The 18,612-nt window shown below is 40.4% G+C and overlaps 1 long non-coding RNA gene across 1 annotated transcript; it reads right to left on the bottom strand.

The window, feature by feature from the left end:
* Positions 1–4,685: 4,685 nt before the first annotated feature.
* On the bottom strand, positions 4,686–17,612 carry LOC123750030 (uncharacterized). Its single transcript, XR_011230917.1, has 7 exons — positions 15,616–17,612; positions 14,210–14,294; positions 13,274–13,341; positions 11,348–12,575; positions 5,813–5,898; positions 5,390–5,547; positions 4,686–5,044 (listed from the first exon to the last, which is right to left on the bottom strand). It is a non-coding gene; the product is annotated as an uncharacterized lncRNA (long non-coding RNA).
* Positions 17,613–18,612: the final 1,000 nt, after the last annotated feature.

Below are 18,612 nucleotides of genomic sequence, written 5' to 3'. Positions count from 1 at the left end.
AGACCAGTGTATTGTTGTTATATCAGTGTACTGTTGTTAGGTCAGAGTACTGTTGATAAGAAAGAGTACTGTTGATAGGCCAGAGTACTGTTGATAAGCCAGAGTACTGTTGATAGGCCAGAGTACTGTTCACTTAAAAACACTTACGTACAAAGTACACTTAAAAACCTCTTGGGACATATAGGCCCCTTAAAACATTACATCCAGTACAAGGTGGTGAGAAATTCCCTGAGAAAAAAGATAGTAGAATATCCGGTGAGACAAATACCAGCGCAGGTTAATGAACAACAAATATTGCCTCACAAACGTTATATAATTCTATGACTGAGGGACAGAGATCAGATGAGACAAAGATCAGATCTAGACAAATGATCTCCCAGAAGGAATGTACTACTTCCTTTCGATGTTTGCTGATGATGCAACAATTATAAAGAGGAAACATTTAGTGGAGAAGTATATTAAGCTACACAATGAAATGGACAAATTTACGTAAAGTATCAAGAATCGAACATAGAAAAGTCCTGGAGAGTTTATATTATGACATCGAACCTGTCACTCGAGGTCAACATCAAACCTGTCACTCGAGGCCGACATCAAACCTGTCACTCGAGGCCGACATCAAACCTGTCACTCGAGGCCCACATCAAACGAATATCATTAGCTGCACATGTAAAATTGACCAACATAAGAACTTCCACCAGAAACCAAAAATACAGATTGATTTAGGACCCTGCATACCACATACCTGCATACCACATATTCACCAAACCAACCAGGTTTGGAATATGTGGCGAGAGCATGGAGCGGTTAGTTTGTTAAACACGCATTAAAAAAAAAACTCCAGAGGCATACCGATAGACAAGTCGAAGAGTTGAGAGAGATGAGTTATGAGGACAAAATAGCAGACTTAATCTATGTCACTGGACAACCCGTTCTCGCACTTGCTTATAGTCAATATTGGCTTATTCAATAAGTGGATATGTGACATACTAATTGATTGTGAATATTTTAGTTTACCTTGAAAAGCTTTATAGAAAACACCGTCCTCACCTAACCTTCTTAGTATGTTAAGATAAGCATCTTATTGCTTCTTAATTACAATTATTACTTAACTTATACCGTTGACATGTTAAGTAATAATTGTAAATAAGAAGCAATAAGATGCTTATCTTAACATACTAAGAATTTTAGGTGAAGTCGGTGTTTTCTATGAAGCTTTTCAAGGTAAACTAAAATATTCAAAATCAATTAGTATGTCGCATGTACACTTATTAAATTAGCCAATATTGACTATAAGCAAGTGCAAGAACGGGTTGCACTGGAAAGACAGAAAAGTTAGGTAAGATATTTTTACAATATAGTGACGAGGTAGAGACAAGGACATACTTGGAATTGGGCGCTACTCAAACACATGGAACACAGCTCGAAACCAAGTACCGAAATAAGAAAGACAAACAATTGAAAGAATTATTCATTGTCAGAAACATTAAACAAAAAGAATGGATTAGAAAGTAAAATAATGTATGCGAACTGTATACGCTGCTTCAAATGTATACACATCATATGAGAGGCAAGACGAGTGAGTTGAATCTTAATAAGGGAACGCACAATTAGGTGAGTACACATATACACACACACAAACACACGGGGCCCCACGAGGCCGTGAATCTTCTCTAACTTTGTCTCTTTTGTTTAACTAGGTTTGGACTCCAGGCTGGAGCTGCATATTCCAGGATTGGTCTGACATAAGTGGGATTACATTAGTTGACTTCCGACTTTCTGGTAGGTCTCCTGTTTCCAGTGACCTGTTATACACTATAGAGAGTGGCACACTTAGTGCTTCTGCACTTTCCTTTAGTATCCACGGTGAGATTCTGTCAGGCTCTACAGCCTTTGTCACATCTAGCTCCAACAGACACCTTTTGACCTCATCACTGGTGAGGTCAAGTTCCTCCAAGGTAGCTTGGTTAGCCTTCTCCTCATTTAGTGCAGGGGCTTCTCCTTGTTCTATTGTGAAGACCTCCTGGAATCTCTTGTTGAGTTCTTCACAGTTCTCGAGTGTGTGTGTGTGTGTGTGTGTTTACTAGTTGTGTTTACTAGTTGTGTTTTTACGATGGTTGAGCTTTGCTCTTTCGGCCCGCCTCTCAACTGTCAATCAACTGTTTACTAACTACTTTTTTTTTCCCACACACCACACACACACACCCCCCAGGAAGCAGCCCGTGACAGCTGACTAACTCCCAGGTACCTATTTACTGCTAGGTAACAGGGGCACTTAGGGTGAAAGAAACTTTGCCCATTTGTTTCTGCCTCGTGCGGGAATCGAACCCGCGCCACAGAATTACGAGTCCTGCGCGCTATCCACCAGGCTACGAGGCCCCATAGGTGTGTGTGTGTGTGTGTGTGTGTGTGTGTGTGTGTGTGTGTGTGTGTGTGTGTGTGTGTGTGTGTGTGTGTGTGTGTGTGTGTGTGTGTGTGTGTGTTTACTATTTGTGCCTGCAATGTCGAGCTATTAGCTCTTGGACCCCCGCCTCTCTAACCAACCTTGTTTTCTCTTTTATATCTACTACATATATTTTTCTCTCAAACACACGCACACATATCCCCAGGAAGCGACCCGTATAAGCTGTCTAACTCCCAGGTACCTATTTACTGATAGATGAACAGGCCATCAGGGTGAAAGAAACTTTGCCCATTTGTTTCCGCCTCCACCGGGGATCGAACCCGGGCCCTTAGGACTACAACCCCCCCCCCCCTAGATCTATCCACTCAGCCGCGAAACCCCCCACTGCCTCGTGGGGCCGCCGTGTGTTTGTGTGAGTGTATATGTGTACTCACCTAATTGTGTGTTCCTTTATTAAGTTTCAACTAATTTGTCTTACCTCTCATATGTTGTATATACATTTGAAGCAGCGAATAGAGTTCGCATTCACTATTTAACTTTCTAATCCATTCCTTCTGTTTACTGTTTCTGACAATGAACAATTCTTTCAATTGTTTGTCTTTCATATTTGGGTACTTGGTTTCGAGCTGTGTTCCATGTGTTTGTGTAGCATCAATTCCAAGTATATGTCCTTGTCTCCACCTTGTCACTGCCAATGAGACATTTATTGTAAAAATATCTTTCCTAACTTTTCTGTCTTTCCAGTGACATAGATTAAGTCTTCTATTTTGTCCTCATAATTTATTTCTCTCAACTCTTCGACTTGTCTATCGGTATGCCTCTGGAGTTTCTTTTTTTTTAATGCGTGTTTAACAAAATAACCGCTCCATGCTCTCGCCACATATTCCAAACCTGACTGGTTTGATGTATATGTAGAATGCAGGTATGTGGTATGCAGGTATGTGGTATGCAGGGTCCTAAATCAATCTGTATTTTGGTTTCTGATGGAAGTTTTTATGTTGGTCAGTCTTGTATGTGCAGCTAATGATATTCGTTTGATGTGGGCCTCGAGTGACAGGTTTGATGTGGGCCTCGAGTGACAGGTTTGATGTGGGCCTCGAGTGACAGGTTCGATGTGGTCCTCGAGTGACAGGTTCGATGTTATATCAACTCTTCAGGACTTTTCTATGTTCGATTCTTGATACTTTGCGTCTGGTTTCATGTTGCCTCAACATTAATTTGCACTTACCTGAGTTAAAGTCTAGTAGCTACTTTTTGGGGACCGCGTTTTTCAATTTTTTCTAGATCATCATGTAGCTTATTATACTTCTCCACTATATGTTTCCTCTTTATAATTGTTGCATCATCAGGAAACATCGAGAGAAAGTAGTACATTCCTTCTGGGAGATCATTTGTCTAGATCTGAATTTTGTCTCATCTGATCTCTGTCCCTCAGTCATAGAATTATATAAAGTTTGTGAGGCAATATTAGTTGTTGTTAAACCTTAGCTAGTGTTCGTCTCTCCGGATGTTCTACAATCTTGTTTCTCAGGGAATTTCCCATCACCTTGTACTGGATGTAATGTTTTAAGGGGTCTATATGTCCCAAGAAGTTTTTGAGTGTAACTAAAAAAAAAAGTTGTTTTTCACCTCCAGGTCACTGAACACACTGAACACCACCAGGTCATCACTGAACACCACCAGGTCATCACTGAACACCACCAGGTCATCACTGAACACCACAAGGTTCTTAATGAACATCATCACTATACTGAGACGTGTGATAAAGACTACTGTCCTCACACTTAACGTACGTCAATATATACGCTATAGATCACAGCGTCATATTCCAAGTGCTTTATGAAAGTATAAGTTCCATAATATTGATCCTCAGTGGTGGACGTTTGACCCTGTCGTCTATAGCTTTTGGTTCGACAAAACCACTTAAAATTTGACGCTTATGAGACGGTGGGGACAATTCATAGTTGCCTTGTGTACTAGATACAGTACTCTGGCCTAACAACAGTACTCTGGCCTAATAACAGTACTCTTGCCTATCAACAGTACTCTGGCCTAACAACAGTACTCTGGCCTAACAACAGTACTCTGGGCTATCAACAGTACTCTGGCCTATCAACAGTACCCTGGCCTAACAAGAGTACTCTGGGCTATCAACAGTACTCTGGCCTATCAACAGTACTCTGGCCTAACAACAGTACTCTGGCCTAACAACAGTACACTGGCCTAACAGCGGCGCCCTCCGGCAGGTCCACCTTCACCACAAATAAAGAAACGGGAAATGTATCGTTTTATTATGTTTTATTTATATATATAGAAAATGCAATGTTGGAGGAGTTTTGCTTGTTCTGAACTCCGCAAGTGTTGAGTATATGTCATTAGCCAGGTGATGCCCTCAGCCAGGTGACGCCATCAGCCAGGTGACGCCATCAGCCAGGTGACGTCATCAGCCAGGTGACGCCATCAGCCAGGTGATGCCCTCAGCCAGGTAACGCCATCAGCCAGGTGACGCCTCAGCCAGATGACGTGAAGTTAGTCCCAGTGCCACAACGGAAACCTTGGCCTGGATGGAGTACTGGGCCCAAACCTGATTGGAGGTATCCGAACAGGCTCATTGTCTAACTTCAAAGTAAATGCCGCTCCCTGGAAAGAAAATAAACACACATGAAAAGATCAAATCCCCAAACATACTAACAGTGCATGGAGATGATAATAATAATAATATCAATTTAGTAGGCGATATTTCAACAAATTTTTAACCTAGCATCATTTGTGTTTTCCTTACAGTCCATCATTCACTCTCTTGTATAGCGGCAAACAGTATAAGATTGTAAAAGGAACTTTGGAGAGTTTATTTTTTAACTTCCTTCTCTAGTGAAGAACATTAAAAGCATAGAAAAGATTCGTGCTAGAAACATTGGGACAACCCCCCCCTCCTTGTATTATAGTCAATAATATATGTCTACAAGAAAGACACTGCAATATTACCGCGATCGGTTCGCAGGCATCATCTCCACCTCTAATACAACTAATACTATTTTTATACAAAAGATGAGGATCATCAGAACGACGGCGTGCACCACTGATCTGGGCGTGTCTGGCCCGCCTGGCGCCGCCTCCAGGAATTCCTGGCCGCCCTACCTTCTCTGTAAGGAAGAGAGAGAGAGAGAGAGAGAGAGATGACACGTACGATCACCTGTATCTCCTGCGGCTCGTCTGGGAGCAGGAGACATCAGTGTTAACATCGGTGTTATAGAGAAGGTTACGGTGAAAGCTAATATAAATCTACATTTACTAATATTACATTAGCACTTTTTGTAAGATTTGAAAACAGATGCATATCGTATGGTTATAACTTTTGTTGCTATATTACGGCAACATATAAGAGGACAGATGCATTAGGGTAGCTACCAGACAGAGCCGGTGAGGGAGCGCCACAGAGCAGCAACACAACCACCCACGCCAGGAAGGTCACCCAGCAAGTCATCATCCTTCACCTGTGGAATCATTTATATGAGTCAGGTAATATAATAGAATCAGAGATATTTAAGAAAATGATCTTATGTAGTGTGAGTAATAATCAGGTGAAATTCATTAATTTATCACTGATGCCACCATGGTCAGTAGAGTCATTGCCTCGATTGTTGTAAGATCGGTGTTCGATTCCCCAATGGTGCAAGAGGGTTGGTACCGTTCATCCGGTGTTGGTACTTCGTCATCATGTCCTAGCTCTTGGTCTGTTCAAGTATTCCCCGACTAAGGAATGAGACGCTCACAATGTTGTTTGTGATCCGTCAATTGTGAGATGTGAGCACCTCAACCTTATAACACCTATGGTGCAAAACAAAATCACGTCAACCTCATAGGACCTGTGGCGCCGGATGGAATCTCACCATGGATACTAAAGGAAGGAGTAGAAGCTCTGGACCTGCCACTATTAATGGTGTACAACAAATCATTAGTAACAGGTGAACTGCCAAAAATTTGGAAGACGGCCAATGTAGTCCCAATATAAATGAAGGGTGATAGTCAGGAGGCACAGTACTACAGGAAAGCGTACTTGCATACCATGCAGGATGATGGAGAAGATTGTGCGAAAAAAAACTAGTGGAACATCTGGAGCGAAAGAACTTTGTAACACAACAGAAGCATCGGTTCAGGAATGGCAAATCATGCCTCACAGGATTAATTGAATGCTATGACCAGGCAAAACAAATCAGGCACGATCGAGAGGGCTGATCAGACTGCATATTTTTGGATTGCAAGAGAGCCTTTGACACAGTACCTCATAAGAGACTAGTGCACAAGCTGGAGATGCAGGCGGGAGAGAGAGAGAGAGAGAGAGAGAGAGAATTATCAGGGGAAAGCGCCAAGCCATTATGACCATATAGCACTGGGAAGGGGGTCAGGATAAGAATTTGGGATGGGACGGGGTAAGGAATGGTGTCCAACCACTTGGACGGTCGGGGATTGAACCCTGGCCTGCATGAAGCAAGACCGTCGCTCTACTGTTCACCCAAAGTGGTTGGATGTGAAAGGGAAGGTACTCCACTGGATAAGGGAGAACCTAGGCAACAGAAGACAGCGAGTCACTGTGAGGGTGAGGTCTCGGAGTGACGAGGCATCACCCGTGGAGTCCCACAGGGTTCAGTCCTTAGACCTATACTGTTTCTGATACATGTAAATGATCTCCAAGAATGATTAGACTAGTTCCTCTCAATGTTTGCTGATGATGCAAAAATTATGAGGATGATTAAACCAGAAGAAGATAGTATAAGGCTACAAGATGACCTAGAGAAACTGAAGGAATGATCCAACAAATGGTTACTAAAATTCAACCCAAGTAAATGTAAGGTGATGAAACTGGGTGGAGGAAATCAGAGGCCAGACACTGGATACCGAATAGGAGCGAAAGTCCTTCACGAAACGGACAGAGAGAAAAATCTAGGAGTTGATATCACGCCAAACCTGTCTTCTAAAGCCTACATCAAAAGAATAACATCGGCGGCGAATGCGAGGCTTGCTAACATCAGAACTGCGTTCAGAAACCTGTGTAAGGAATCTTTCAGAACCTTGTAAACCACATATGTAAGACCAATCCTAAAGTATGCAGTCTCAGTATGGAGTCCGTACCTTGTCAAGCACAAGACGAAGCTGGAAAAAGTTTAGTGGTATGCCACTAGGCATACTACTAAACTCATACATACCACCCAGAACTAAGAGGCATGAGTTACGAGGAAAGGCCAGAAGAGCCTTGGAGACATGATCACCACATACAAAATTTTCAAGGGAATTGACAGGGTAGACAAGGCTTGATTATTTAACACGGGTAGTACGCGAATAAGGGGACACAGACGGAAACTGAGTACCCAAATAAACCACAGAGACATTAGAAAGAACTTATTCAGTGTCTGAGTAGTTAGTAAATGGAATGCACTTAGAAGTGATGTGGTGATATAATAGAGCCCAGTAGTCTCAGGAATCTGTACATCAGTTGATTGACGATTGAGAGGCGAGACCAAAGAGCAAAAGCTCAACCCCTCCCCCGTAAGCCCAACTAGGTGAGTACAACTAGGTGTGTACAACTAGGCGAGTACAACTAGGTGAGTACTCACACACACAGACACCACTCACTGGTGAGTGGTGTGAGTGGCATCTCACCAGTTACTAGATGACTTCGTCACACGTGCTCCGTGAACTTCCGTATGAAGTTACGCCTACTGGTAAGGGGACTCCTGGTCCATCCATGACGACGAGCGGACGACTGGGAACCTACTCCTCCTGGGGACTACCGGAACACATAACGCGATATTACGCATTGCGTTATGGCCGTCAGACATTCCCTTCCAACAGTCCGAATTGCTACGACGCCTAGCGCACTTACCGCCAACGGTAGCAGGGAAGTTTCTATATATATATATTTCCGGTTAGATCTCCGGGCGCAGTCAAATAGCTTCAAAGAACCAACCGATCCAATCAAAGCCTTTGCATGATAAAGAGCACCGACCTAACGTCGAGGGAGCACAATAAATACGAGGCAGGAAAGTGGATACCGAGACACAGAACAAAGGCTGCCACTCAAACGATGGTACTTTTCAGAGAACTGCTTGTATTTTGTAGTTAATATTACAGGTTCCTCACACCCACACTTGAAGACGGGCTCGCATGGGATTAATAAAGTGCGTGAAGTGATGCGATCATTGTCACACTGTATTCTTTGGAACCGAGACGGTTTGTTTCGTAATTTGCACCTAAATATTTGCAGGTCAGCCTCCTACTCTGCACAATAAAATCATAACGTAGTGGATTGGGTGATAATAAAGATATAATAAAATAAATCCAGTATGATGTCTGGGTGCCATATTGAGCGCTGTTAGAGAACAGTGTGTGATTGGTGAGGAGGTCCTCGACTCTCCCGTCTCCAGCCAGCAAACGCAAGAAATATTTCTGTAACAAAGACGGAAGCTTTTATTAAGAGGGACTTTAATATCATTATTTTAGATTTACTAGATCAGCCAGGATGTGATAGCTATTTGGTCCTGCGGGATGCTAAGATAATCATCCTCACCAATCACGCAATCACAAAGGAAGCGATTGAGGCTGCCCAAAATTGGAGCACACTCGAAATCGACCACAGGTAAACTGTGAGTGGACAACTTGTCCTTGCCGGGAACCAAGTTGTCTAAAACCAAACAATATACAGAGTGCGCGCGCGCGTGTGTGTGTGTGTGTGTGTGTGTGTATGCGTGTGTGGGGTTTTTATCACATTTATGTCAAGGCAAATACTGCTAGGAGTGATAGGGAGGGTCTCTGCCTAGATCTGGCGAGGGTCATGCACCAGACAAATGATAGTCACCTTGTTCACGTTTGTTCACTCGGAGTAACTGACTGCGTTCACTTGCGTTACCCATCTGACCATATCCACTTGCGTCACCATGCTGACTGCCTTCAGGTTTTGTGTATTGAAGAAAAGTTGACGTTATCAGAAGGGAAACACCTGCTGGGATTCTCCTCGCGGAGGCACTGCAGCTGTGTACTCACCTAGTTGTGAGTACATAGCTCTAGTGCCTTCGCGAGGGGTGTCCCAGGAGGTGTTTCCTTTCTGATAAGTGTGTGTATGTGTGTGTGTGTGTGTGTGTGTGTGTGTGTGTGTGTGTGTGTGTGTGTGTGTGTGTGTGTGTGTGTGTGTGTGTGTGTGTGTGTGTGTGTGTGTGTGTGTGTGTGTGTGTGTGTGTGTGTGTGTGTGTGTGTGTGTGTGTGTGTGTGTGTGTGTGTGTGTATGTGTGTGTGTGTGTGTGTGTGTGTGTGTGTGTGTGTGTGTGTGTGTGTGTGTGTGTGTGTGTGTGTGTGTGTGTGTGTGTGTGTGTGTGTGTGTGTGTGTGTGTGTGTGTGTGTGTGTAGTACACAACTAGTTGTGCTTGCAGGGGGGTTGAGCTCTGGCTCTTTGGTCCCGCCTCTCAACCGTCAATCAACAAGTGTACAGGTTCCTGAGCCTATTGGGTTCTATCATATCTACAATTGACACTGTGTATGGAGTCAGCCTCCACCACATCACTTCCTATTGCATTCCATTTGTCAACCACTCTTGAAATAGGTCAGTCTGGGCAAAGCCAGGCACCTTGTGAGAAGGTACAAAGCATCGTGGCCGTCCAAAGCCCCTATTGTTCCCTCCATCCTCCTCAGGTCGTTCAGCTTTTCCTCGATGATTACCTCAATGGCGCTCGAGTCCAGAGGTGCCCCTAGCAGCACACTGTCGGTGGGCACGATCACTGGGGCTCATGACAATATGATTCGTACTGCATCTATGGTTGGTTGGCTAGATGAGATGATTTCATACTTTGATGGGTTTAGGGTAAGTCCTAACTCCTCTCTCTTAGATTTTACCAGCTGTAGATCTTCTAGCAGGCACTCCTGTGTCCCTGCCAGGGTGCCATCGTCCAGGAACCAGATGTTGAGTTCGCTGGTCAACCTGCTTGTGACCTCTTGCTGCCATGCAAACACACACACACACACACACACACACACACACACACACACACACACAGACACACACACACACACACACACACACACACACACACACACACACACACACACATATATATATATATATATATATATATGTATATATATATAAATATATATATATATATATATATATATATATATATATTTATATATATATATATATATATATATATATATATATATATATATATATATATATATATATATATATATATATATATATATATATATATATATATATATATATATTATATATATACATATTACATATATATACACACAGGTTTTTGATTCGCCGTTATATAATATTAAAAATAATATGGCTAGTTCTGAATTTTAGACACATCAATATTAGGTGATGTGTTTACAGTGTAAAGAACATACTTGCAAATACAATTTTTTTCCGTTGGACGTATATATATTTTAGTCGTAAAATACAACCGAAAAATTCATTCTGTTGTTTTAACCCTACAGTGGTTTATTTCGATTTTTTAATTTCTAAAATAAACAAAGTTATATTGTAATCATATATACCGTTAATCACTAAAGAAGATTCAAAAGAACGAACCAGGTTTCAACAAGAATTTGATAATATTTTGTTACAAAAGTAAGCTATATCCAAACTTGTAAATCGACTCCAATGTGCAATTTTATATATAAATATATATTTTGCACGTCTCTACAACATAGACGTCAGAGAGATCACTCCACACATGCCACCACAATATAGTGACGTCAGGGATCTCCCCCCCCTCCCCATAGCCGTCACATTCTTATGAAGAACTTAAAAATAATTCCAAAATTGAAAATCTTTGTATGAAGACAAAGGCAAAATTAGACCAAAATTATATAATAGAGTTATGCTTAATATTTGCAAAAAGAATATGTAGTAAATTTGCATAAAAATATTATTTTTACCTCTTTGGAGTTTAAAGCAGTAGTTTTCTGGTTCGTCTGCAGTCTTTAGTGTTTGTGTGAGCGTATATGCACTCAACCGCGTTACTTGCGTGAGCGTATACGCACTCACCAGCGTTACGTGGGCAAGTGCATAGGGTCTCCCGATCTGTTCTTATATATTTATTTTAAGAGACTGGCAACTGTTATATGTGTACATCCTGTTGGGGAATCTTCACGGGGCAAAACCCTTATATATTCCCCACCCCGGGTTCTAACTGGCCAGATTGTTGTTGTTCTGTTAAGTAGGAAAGATTTGAAAGATTATGAAAAGAAAAATCGTGAGGAAAAAGCTCGTAGAACATCTAGAGAGGAACTTTGTAACACACCACCAGCATAGGTTCAGGGATTATCATGCCTCACAGGTTTAAGAGAATTTTATGATAAAAATATGACCAGAAAGAAAGATGTGGGCAAACTGCATTTTCTTAGGCTGCCAGAAACCCTTTGACACAATACCCATATGAGGCTGGTACAGAAGTTGGAAAAAAACAGACTTGAATAACAGGTAAGGAGCTCCAGTGGATAAGGGAGTATCGTAGCAACAAAAACACAGAGTTACTGTGAGTGGGGAAGACCTCAGAGTGTCAAGATGTCACCAGCGGAGTCCCACAGGGCTCTGTACTTGAACCCATCTTGTTTCTGATATATGTAAACGATCTTCCAATGGATATAGACGTATTGCTCTCAATGTTTGCCGATGATGCCAAAATCATATGAAGTCTTGTATTAAACGCACATTTTGTGATGCAAATCAACCTTCTCGTTTCAGTTAAAGACCACAGCTGCAGGGGTGGTCAGTCTTGAGCATAAGCGGAACATTCTCAACCTTTAGTAATAACACAGTTGATCATGCGAACTTCAGCTTACATTAATGATAAAAAAAACTAATTGTTGGCTGGATAAAGTGTAGAGAGGTACAAACATTATACAGAAAAATCCTTATAATTTAATTTATTTCAAGTACATATGGCGAATTTTTTCCTGATATAGTATGGAAACGATCGTTAGCAATTGTACATAAACTTAACAGAAAACTTTCTCTAAGTTAATTCACATCTGGAGCTGAATCTCTTCCTGAGTGTTAACATCGACGACAGTGTTGATCAAGGCTTCATCTGCCTCGCCAGAATTGGGGACCAAAACTCACACGCGGTGAATGGCTAAATCTGTTCCCAGCTATCAACGCTCCCTGCAAAATGGGTAAAGAAAGTCTTATTTCGTCACTCTAGAAAGTTAATTCATAAAAAACTAAAAAAAAAAAAAAATGGTTTCAGTTCAGCAATTATTTTACCTACTCCTCGTCCTTGTTTATCTGGCCTGTCTGTTGGTTGCCGTTTATTTACTCTCAAAATAGTTGGGTGATAATAACAGTACAGTATAAATACTCGGTGAGAACTCCCATACAGCATAAACAGTTGATGAGAACACCCATACAGCATAAACAGTCGGTGAGAACACCCATACAGCATAAACAGTTGGGTGAGAACACCCATACAGTATAAATACTCGGTGAGAACACCCATACAGCATAAACAGTTTGGTGAGAACTCCCATGCAGCATAAACAGTCGGTGAGAACACCCATACGGCATAAATAGTTGGGTGAGAACATCCATACAGCATAAACAGTCGGTGAGAACACCCATACAGCATAAACAGTCGGTGAGAACACCCATACAGCATAAACAGTCAGTGAGAACACCCATACAGCATAAACAGTCGGTGAGAACACCCATACAACATAAACAGTTGGGTTCCTGCTAGCATCACCCATAAGTATCCTCGCCTCCTTGTGGATCTAATGTTCTCACATGTTTCCTGATGTGTATTTATGTTTATATGTGACATATAAGAACAAATACATGACAACGTATGCTGTCTACATTACCGTGAGGGGTCTGTTGGCGTTATGTCCTCCTCTGGCCTTGTACACTCTCCTGAATGAGGCCAAGCTTCCTGTTCGTGAAGAAATTCATATATATATATATATATATATATATATATATATATATATATATATATATATATATATATATATATATATATATATATATATATATATATATATATATATATATATATATATATATATATATATATATATATATATATATATATATATATATATATACATATACCAGATTTTCTGCAGTTTCATCTATTCTTATGTTCATATTTCCATAAGTTTATACATATAGCAATTCTGATCAATAAGAACTGTCTAATATATACATTTCTGGTATTAAATTTATATTATTTAATTAAATTTTTTATTTTTATTCAACGATTTAAAGAAATTTATTGAAATAACAGATGTACATTCAGTACATGAATTAGCCCAGTCAGTTGAATGGTGAAGTGAACCAATTTTATTTAAGGGAGTTTTGTAATAAAGCATATACGATATGTGGCACTACTTTCTTGATCTACATATTCAGAACATATCCTTTACAGCTCGCAAAAACATTGAAGAAAATGCAGCTCGTTTTACTCTATCATGATGGGATGAGTAATAGTGTACTTAAGAACGAAAATGTTCTGTTTTCCTATTTAGAAAAAACATAAAGTTATAATAAAATTTAAACACTGAAACATGTAAAAATGCTAAAGAATTGTTTTGTTAAATTTCCATTGTTAACTTAACAGAAGGGAGGGGGGGGGGTTGATTAACTATAATAAAAACACACTGCTTGCTTGAGCATGTGCTCACGCAAGCAGAGACACACTTACTGGATCATTTAATATGACTGAAAGACAAAAAAAAAAAAAATGCACGCTAGCACAGGACTTAAAATGCCGTGAAATATTGCACACATATACTCACGCGCTTCAAGGAGCGAGGGCGTCAAGCAGAGAGAGAGCACCAGCACCACCAGCATCAGGTAGGTCTTGGTGCCAGCCATCACTCACTGTGGAGATGAAACGTCATCTTGGTTACTGTTACTGTTAACACTTACATTAAATATTTGAAGGAACAAAAGGTTATGCAAGCCGTACTAAACATGTGAGGTGCCGGATGCCTCTTTCTTTATCTCCTATGCCAACGACTATACTTTCCCCCAGGACGCTACCGCTCACACGATGAGTAAGGGATGCACAATACACTACCACTCACAGGATGAGTAAGGGATGCACAATACATTATCGCTCACAGGATGAATAAGGGATGAACAATACGTTACGCTCACAGGATGAATAAGAGATGCACAATAGACTAGCAGCCTCTGGCGACAACAGTCAACAGTTGCTACCTTCCAGTTACGAACATTTTACTACATGAGCCGAGGCATCAGTTGCAAGGAAACGAACCAAAACCAATGTAGACGAAAAACAAAGAGGAGGGAAGAGGAGTTGAAGGTAGAGAAAGAGAGAGAGAGAGAGAGAGAGAGAGAGAGAGAAGCCATCAGCACGGAGAAGAGAACTTCCCTGCAACCTCCAGAGCGTCGAACACGGATAAATGACGCAATATGGACGCAAGAGATTGACAGAATGCAACAAGAGTCATGCAGTGAGGCAATTACAATCAACCAGTCGTGCTTGCAGGGAGTAATAAACTATTGGTTCACCTTTGTATCCTCCTCTCAGTATGCCCAAACAGCGTCCCGGACCGGCAATCACATCTTCTGCACTCGCATTCCTCTCCTAATACTCCTTCATAACTCTCTATCATTGTATAAAAAACCATACTTTCGCACATGTGAAATTTATGTAAGGAATTTACACCAAGTCTTTCCCACTCTCCTGAATGCTTTATCAAGGTCTGAGTGTGGGATTAGGACGAGACTTACATCTTAGCGACTAGTAAAATAAGTTCCGCATCTTATTTACAAATTACAGCTTATGTCTTGATTCCATGATACAAACTGCTATTAAGATCAGGTAAAATTTTAGTAATGAAGGGATTCACGTATCTCATGATCAGGTCTTATCCAATTTACGGAACAAATTAAAGGCTGTACAAAAAACACGTGATCGTAGGATTGTTTCAACCACAGGTTAGATATGTACTTGAATGACAATGTTAAGTATAAATACTAGCAACCTCGTTTCATCAAACAGGCCTTCTGCATTTTTCGTTTTTTTTTGTTCTTGTGAATGTACTTTTTACTGCTTCTGTACTGGCAAGCATGATTATTGAAAACCTTTTATACAACAATATATCTGAATAGTGTAGTTCTACAGAACAGTTACTTTAGGAACAGCGAAAGGCATTTGCGTTAAGTATATCACCTGGGTAGAGATTGCAGCTTTCGGGTCAAACCAGTCCCAAGATTTTGTGAAGTCACTGGAATCAACGCCACTGCTGTAGATTGCTCGTGAAGTCAATGGAGAAAACGACACTGCTGTAGACTGCCTGTGAAGTCACTAGATTCAACGACACTGCTGTAGACTGTGTATGAAGACACTGGAATCATCTACCAAGGAGATGTTACTCCGTGCTGCTCCTTTTGAAGAATACTCACTCTGCCGGGCGTCGCTATGTTTATATGGTCATACTGGCAGTGTAATCATCACGGGAAAACCTCCATGTATTCCTAGCCACAGATGGGAGCGCAACATATCCTCCAGTCCAAGCAAAAAGTTAAATACTGGCTTTGTTTCTACCAAATTGGTGCAATGTTTGACTTATTCAGCAACCAACCAACTGACAGGATGTATATTCCATACATTAGAGTAACAAACTGTTTGTTTTCTGAAGCGTAAATTAATATTATTATACTTTGTGGGTTTATGTATAGTTAGGTCTAGGTTAGGTTAGGTGGTGTGGTGACGTTGATTTAAGGAGTGTTTACACTACAGGCTGAAGGCGAACGAAGCACAACCTTGAACATGGTGAGGTGGATTATAACTCCAAACACTGATTTATTATGTAGAGTTTTTGTAGTCAATATTTGACTTATAAGTTGTTTACCTCATAACCCTTTATTTTGACAATGACAAGAACATGACCCAAACGAAAATTTCTAAGCCTTTTCTCTCTCAGATTTCAGCTAATGGTGAAGTAATTTGATCTTGAGAATGAGCTACAAATTGACATATCTCGTTTGAAAAAAAATGTATTTGCTAATCTCAAGGTAAAGATTATCGTTAACGCAATTATTTTTTATGCGGTCTTTTCCTGTAGACCAACTGAGAATGATTCTGGAAATGTTTAATTAATTTAATTAGTTTTTTTTATATACTTCTGTTCTCAACCTAAGACTGAATATATGGTTGAGACTTAGCGTGACTGACCTTGACCCTCGGTGTTGTGAATCTGATTGATGAAGAATAAGCCTCCCCAAGAGGTGGCACGGGCATGAATAGCCCGTAGTGTGTACATGAGGCTCTCGTCTGCAGCATCGATATCTCCGTGTCTTCACACCACAATATTGTTATTAACTGTCAGTGGAGCTGCTTCGATTAAGGTGACTCAAGAACTCTCCTGTTCCAGACAAATGGAACTAACTAAATAAAACTTATTGGATGCGAAGCTCTGAGAGTAAACAGCTTGGAGGGATAAACAACCAGGCAACGAACATGCTGCATATTTAAGCTTGAGCTCAGTAAAGGCTAGAACACAGGTCTGGAGCAGGGAAGATGCAGGCACTCCTCAAGGTACAAGGCACTACACGAGAATTAACATTATTGAGCTCTGAGACAACTTAAAAAATGACTCCTGTTCACCCAGCAATAAACATGTTCCTGAGTACAAGGTAACTGTTGACGGTTTATTCCTGGAAAGGGTTAGTGATTGGCCGTGGGTTTCCTCTGAGTTCATCGGTCTTCTTTCATGTTTACAACACGCTCTATCTCTTTGTGGTCCGCATACTTGCTGATATTACTGGTAACTGCAGCATCTAGAGTCCTGCGGAACACCGCTAGTAGCATCTATTCTCTCTCACTTCACTCATTTATATTTACCCTTTGTTTTATGTCCGTGAGGCATTCTCCGAACCAATTCACCAAGTTTCTTCCGATGGCGTGCTCTTCGACCTTCCTAAGTAGCAAGAGTTAACCAACATCCCCCCGACTTCTTGAATTTAGTGATCGACCACGTAAGTGACCCTCCAGGTAGTAGGGACAGAATCAGTTCGACCTTACCTTCTTTAAGGGCTCTCTCGAATATCTCATCAGGACCAGGAGATTTGATGGGTTTTTGTCTCTCGATCTATTTAAGTGTGTCGTTCGTTGTTACACAGTCTGTTTTCTTCAACGTCTTCATGGATTTCAAAGGAAATTGTTTAGCGCCACCGTTGTGATAACATTAAATTGTTGAGAATAATGCTCATTTGTGTTATCTTCGTTATATATATATATATATATATATATATATATATATATATATATATATATATATATATATATATATATATATATATATGTCGTACCTAGTAGCCAGAACGCACTTCTCGGCCTACTATGCAAGGCCCGATTTGCCTAATAAGCCAAGTTTTTCTGAATTATTATATTTTCTCAATTTGTTTTCTTATGAAATGATAAAGCTACCCATTTCATTATGTATGAGGTCAATATTTTTTTATTGGAGTTAAAATTAACGTTGATATATGACCAAACCTAACCAACCCAACCTAACCTAACCTAACCTATCTTTTTAGGCTAGATTAGGTTAGGTAGCCGAAAAAGTTAGGTTAGGTTTGGTTAGGTAGGTTAGGTAGTCGAAAAACAATTAATTCATGAAAACTTGGCTTATTAGGCAAATCGGGCCTTGCATAGTAGGCAGAGAAGTGCGTTCTGGCTATTAGGTACGACATATATATATATATATATATATATATATATATATATATATATATATATATATATATATATATATATATATATATATATATATGTCGTACCTAGTAGCCAGAACTCACTTCTCAGCCTACTATGCAAGGCCCGATTTGCCTAATAAGCCAAGTTTTCATGAATTAATGTTTTTTCGTCTACCTAACCTACCTAACCTAACCTAACCTAGCTTTTTTTGGCTACCTAACCTAACCTTACCTATAAAGATAGATTAGGTTAGGTTAGGTAGGGTTGGTTAGGTTCGGTCACATATCTACGTTAATTTTAACTCCAATAAAAAAAAATTGACCTCATACATAGTGAAAAGGGCAGCTTTATAATTTCATAAGGAAAATATTATAGAAAATATATTAATTCAGGAAAACTTGGCTTATTAGGCAAATCGGGCCTTGCATAGTAGGCTGAGAAGTGAGTTCTGGCTACTAGGTACGACAT

This window comes from Procambarus clarkii, chromosome 39 (assembly GCF_040958095.1).
Source record: "Procambarus clarkii isolate CNS0578487 chromosome 39, FALCON_Pclarkii_2.0, whole genome shotgun sequence".
Classification (NCBI taxonomy): domain Eukaryota; kingdom Metazoa; phylum Arthropoda; class Malacostraca; order Decapoda; family Cambaridae; genus Procambarus; species Procambarus clarkii.
The sequence above is the reverse complement of the archived record's forward strand: the minus strand, read 5'-3'. Positions and strand labels throughout refer to the sequence as shown.